The 6,000-nt window shown below is 49.1% G+C and overlaps 1 protein-coding gene across 2 annotated transcripts in view; it reads right to left on the minus strand.

Annotated features, from left to right (window-relative positions):
- Window positions 1-6,000, minus strand: part of ssh (Protein phosphatase Slingshot) — a 123,015-nt gene that overhangs the window by 32,950 nt on the left and 84,065 nt on the right. The window lies entirely within an intron of this gene.

Below are 6,000 nucleotides of genomic sequence, written 5' to 3' on the forward strand. Positions count from 1 at the left end.
ACGACCTAAAACGTGCTTCTAACATGTCAGCGTTCACCATGAGATGCCGTCGCTCGCCTAACATCTCATTCCTCCTATCGCCGTGACTCGCAAATTATATTCAACACCAACAAATGACGGCAGTAATGAGTCTTCGCAGACACCTGGACGCCTTCCAGCCCGTACGCATTTTTGGTTCCATCAACACTATCATTAGACTCGTCCCACATGGCCCCAGACCCACGACACCTGTTACAGAAGGCATCGTGGCCCTCCCCTGCCACGCATATCCATCACATCATCCACCATAAAGTACCTGCCGAAAATAGCTCGGTAATAAACTTGTCCATTCCCAGACACGCCCTCCATTACTGGAACGACGGCCAATACATGTGCGAGGTTCCCATCCAATCAACCATTCCCGACAGGAGCATAAATTCCAGTTATCCTTCCCGTTACCGAGAGAAAGGCCTAGGCCTAAAGACATTCCCTGGAGTCGTAGAGACGGTCCGCACCGATCCCCCAAACATGCAGTTCCTTTTTTACGCTGTACATGCTCCTTTGGGTTTTATTTTATTTATTCTCTCTCTCTCTCTCTCTCTCTCTCTCTGTGTGTGTGTGTGTGTGTGTGTGTGTGTGTGTGTGTGTGTGTGTGTGTGTGTGTGTGTGTGTGTGTGTGTGTGTGTGTGTGAGAGAGAGAGAGAGAGAGAGAGAGAGTGAGAGAGAGAGAGAGAGAGAGAGAGAGAGAGAGAGAGAGAGAGAGAGAGAGAGAGAGAGAGAGAGAGAGAGAGAGAGAGAGAGAGAGAGAGAGAGAGAGAGAGAGAGAGAGAGAGAGAGAGAGAGAGAGACTGACTGACTCACACACACACACACACACAGACACACACACACACACACACACACATATATATATATATATATATATATATATATATATATATATATATATATATATATAGAGAGAGAGAGAGAGAGAGAGAGAGAGAGAGAGAGAGAGATGGATAGATAGATAGAGACTGACTGACAGAGAGACAGAGAGGGGATGGGGAACTACGAATCGTCAACCAACCACCGGCGGGAAATATGTCGTATTTACAAGAAGCAAGTCGGTGATCACCCGTTTGGTATCCCTGCTCCGCCTCCTCCCTCGACTCTGCCTTCCCAGCACAATAAAAAAAAAAAAAACATGTTTACCAGCAAGAGCCCCTGATGCTATTTTCTGCCGCTACGCCCCTGTTTCTGTCCGAGAATTTCCTTCGGCGTTGCGAGAGATCAGAGAGAGATCCTCGGCAGATACCTCGGCAGAATAATTAGTCGCAATATTTCCTCCGTGTTTGGGTTCGGAGAAGAGTCGAAACGTCTCTTAGTCGCCCACCCTTGCGCCCATTCTTTGACGCTTGGCAGTTCGCAGCGCTTTTCTCCTTCTCTCTTTTCTCTCGCGTCTGCCCCCACGCTCCCTTGTCCTTCGAGGCTCAAAATAATCCTGGACGGATATGCCGTTGAGGCTTCCTCATCCTCCTGGCAGTCAGTCCACTTGCGCGGCCTTCGCGTGGACGGAGGAAGGGGGCGGGTGGGGGGTTTTCCATCTGGGGTATGTCGGGAGGTATTTGAGGATCTTCGAATCGGGGCTGCGAAGGACAACCCCGTGAAAACAAACACACGACGCCTCCCCCCCTTTCCTCCAACTCCCTCCCCCTTCTCAGCTCCCCGCACGTGGCTGACCCGCCGCCTCCCAGGATCACTCCAGGAACATTCGCCTTTCGAGGCCCCGAAATACCGCGAAGGAGCCGTCGCCCGATGGCTGGAGCGAGACAGCGCGGGCGTCGTGGTCTGCATCGCAACGCCACCCGTATCCCTAAGCCCATTTCATTCCCAGGTCACGGAGTAGACCGGACAACGAGCGCTAGTGGAACAGGATCCGTGGCAGGAGGGCGGGAGGCCGGAGAGATGGGCGTCGAGTGGCGTATTAAGCGCCGTTTCTTCCTTAAGCTCTCTCACGACGTCTTTACCTCCATGTCTTCCTTTCCCTTCGCCGCGAGAGCGTGGCCGACTTTATTGGGAGATCCACTCAACGCAGTTTACATGTCCGCACAATCGGACAACTATACACACACACACACACACCTGACAGTCACGTACAGATGAATGGTAAGCCTTTAGACGCTATTTTAATGTTTACCCTGTAACGTCTGATCCCAGATGAGAGTATTGATGAAAGATGTGGCAGTGAAAGACGAGATAGATGATGATGATGAGGTGGTGGAGGAGGAAGAGGAAGGAGGAGGAGGTGGTGGAGGAGGAAGAGGAAGGACGAGGAGGAAGAAGAGGAAGAAGAGGAGGTGGTACAGGAAAATTAAGAAAAGAAGGAGGAGGTGGAAAAAGGAAGAAGAGGAAACAGAGGCAGATAAATTTACTACAGGATGAATCAAGCTGTTACTCAAACAGAGGAAGACCAAACATGGCTGCGCACCACGAGGACTTGAGATGCACCGAGGCATTCCTGGGGTGGGGGATGGGCAGGTGGTAGTGGTGGTGGGAGGCGGGTAAGGACCAAGAGGAAGACGCGGAGCATATCAGTGTTGTTAAATGAGTTAACGGTAATAATGGACAAGGACAGTCCAGTTATTGCTACTTCCATAACTCAGTACCAATGAAAATGGTGATACTATTACAAATGCAATTCATACGACTACTAACAGTAATAATCAATATCAAAGCTCGCTATATTTTGTGAACAACAGGATAAACGATAAGAACTGCAATGAAATAATACAGCAGGGACGAAAACTACAGCTGTGATAACACCACTACCAGAGGCCACGGCAGAACGATAAAAACAATACAATACCGAGAGACGCGCAGATAGATCAATAAATGAATCCGAGAAACCGAAAGGGCGAAAAGGTGAGTGAAGAGGGAGAGCAGGAAGAGGCGAGGGAGCGAGGAAAGAACAGCGAGGGTACGTGCAGGTCCCCACACACTCCCAGCTGGCCCGAGAGGCTGTCAAAGGCTCCTCACACACGCCGTCGCGATGAACATGTGATCGCTTTACCGCGTCAACATCACCCTCCCAGTCACTACATAAAGGAATTGCTCAGCAGGAGGAGGGGACGGGAGAGGGATCCTTCGTCGACTCCCTGGCCGCCGTCGAGGACACGCAGCTGCGGGCGGGACAAGGCTCGCCCTCGGCCAGAATGGAAAAAGATCGAGGACTTCCCTCGCAGCTTGGGTTACATGCTAAATATTTGCCTTCAACAGGAAGCAATGCGGATGCACTTGTCGGCTGTGGGGAGAAGGAGAATGAGGAGGAATGAGAAGGAAGAGGGGGATGATAGAGGGGAGCAGAAGGAAATGAGGAGAGAGAAGAAGAACAGTAAATAATGGAAGAGGAAAAAAACGGAGTAGGATGAGGAAGAACAGCAAGAGGAGGAGATAAAGGAGAAACAGGAGGGAAGGGGGGGGGGGAGGAGTGAAGAGGATGATGAGATGAATAAGGATGAGAAGAGGAAGGAATGGGCGGATTGTTTTGACAGGGATAACCAGCCAGGAGGAGGAGGACCGGGGGGCGAAAAATAGAGAGGGGATGTCTCTACCGCCACTCGAGCGGCCGGACTGAAGATAGAGGCGCTTTTCAAGTCTATTTTCAACACAAGGAGCTGCTTCTATTGCCATTATCTAGCTTAATTAACGGAACAAACCACAAACAAAAACAATAGAGGAAGTCTTTCAATAGAAATACCTTCAAACAAAAAACAAAACAAATGAAAATCGCCTCTGGTGGATCACAGGAAGAGAGTGCGTGAGAGAAGTTGTCACAGCAGCTGAACGACCTTAGAATCAACAAGTCGGTGATTCCTAGAGAGCCACTTCACGTCTCCAGAATAGGTGGCCGCAGCGTGGAGCGTTCCCCGGCCCCTTCTTGGGTCCAAGGTCACCCTGCAACCGGTATGACGAAGTGCTCGCCTACACTTGCAGATGACAACATGAAGCCCTCTCTAACAGATATACATATACATACATACAAACACATAAACAGACACACAGACACACATATACACACACGATATATAAATATATATGTATATGTATATGTATATGTGTATATATATATATATATATATATATATATATATATATATATATATATATACATATTTATAAGGGGAAAATATATATATGTGTGTGTGTGTGTGTGTGTGTGTGTGTGTGTGTGTGTGTGTGTGTGTGTGTGTGTGTGTGTGTGTGCGTGTGTGTGTATGTGTGTGTGTGTATGTGTGTGTGTGTATGTTTGTGTGTGTGTGTGTTTGTGTGTGTGCCTGCGTGTGCGTGTGTGTCTGTGTCCATGTGTCTGTGTGTGTGTGTGTGTGTGTGTGTGTGTGTGTGTGTGTGTGTGTGTGCGTGTGTGTATGTGTGTGTGTGTATATATATTATATATATATATATATATATATATATATATATATATATATATATATATATATATATAAATGGCATGTGTGTATATGCAATAAATGGTCTTTGCATGTATAACGACGATAAAACATTAAAAATAAGGTCATGCAATGCAAGTGATAGCAAAGAAATAAAATAATCCATAAACGCGCCTCCCTCCTTGACGCCTGCCTCTCCAGGCTTCAAAACAGCCGAAGCCCCCACCCCGAGCCGGGGCAGGGAAGCCCGAACGGGGCCCACCCACCTCCCACAACTGAGGGCCACAGCGCCCCTCGCAAGCTGTGACGAGGGACCCTCCACGGCCCTTCCTCCCAGGTCACCCCGTCGGCGACAGGACAGGTGCGCATTACTCACCGTGAAAGCGCCATGTCGACGGCCGGGAAGTGACCCTGCCATTAAATGAGTAATTCTGGTTTTCTCCGTTTTTGCGCTTCCTTTCCCTCCCGACGGGCGGGCGGGTCACGGGGGTTGAGGAACTAGAATATTCTTTGTGTGTAAGGTCAGGCGGGTCGGTCGTGAGCGTCCTGCAGACAAGGGCAAGAGATGGACTGGCGGCGGGAGAGGGAAGAAGGTTCTGACGACACGTATGAGCAAGTGTGCATACAAATAGGCACATACACATACACAAACACACATATACATACATATATACGAACACACGCAAAAACAATGCCCCCCCCCCCTCTCTCTCTCTCTCTCTCTCTCTCTCTCTCTCTCTCTCCCCCTCTCTCTCTTCGAAATTCAAAACCATGAACGGAAGCACTTTACCGACGACAAAAGAACTGGCGCTCTACGAAGTGCAGCCGGGAAGCGAGGTCACGATTCCACAGCAAGAAGGCTCCTGCCACCTTAAAGGAGGAGGACAATGATCGACAAAACTCTTAAATTATAGATTGGGAAGAAGAAAGAAGAGAAGAAATGAGAGAAGAATGACGCACGAGAATGGTGTGAGGACAAGGAGGATGAGGATGCGGAGGAAAAGGAGGAGGAGGAAGAGGAGGAGGGGGAAAAGGGGGAGGAGGAGGAGGAGAAGAAGAAGAAAGAGGAGGAAGAGAAAAAGGAGGCAGAGAAGAAGGTCCTGCAACACATAAAAAAGACGGGGTTAACTCTTTTACCACGAAGGAGGTCAAGATCGAAACCAAAATGCCATGTTCCAGGTCAGAATCAGAATCGAATCCGCGCCGCCCATTACCTCCCGAACGAAACAAACCGTCATAAAAATGGAGAAATGCATCCTTGCGACTAAAAAAAAAAGGTCTGCGGCGCTCGCGATCTGCCGGAGCAAACGGATGACCTCCAAGAGAGAAGACGTTTGTCCAACCTTCAAAGGAACACACGATAATGGCCGGCCACCGCGGGCGTCTCGGGGATTCAAGGTTAGGGCCCGATATCCTGCGGTGACCTGGCAGGATGGCGCAGGAAGGCAGAGGAGGAACGTTAGCGATATACCAAGAGGTGAAGGAGGAAGTGAACAGAAACGGAGATAGAAAAACACGGAGAAGAAAAAAAAAAAATCTGAAAAAAATATACCACCTTAGCGTCCTGCACTTGAGTTAGCTCTCGTTCGCA

The sequence above is a fragment of the Penaeus vannamei genome, chromosome 6, assembly GCF_042767895.1.
Source record: "Penaeus vannamei isolate JL-2024 chromosome 6, ASM4276789v1, whole genome shotgun sequence".
NCBI lineage: Eukaryota > Metazoa > Arthropoda > Malacostraca > Decapoda > Penaeidae > Penaeus > Penaeus vannamei.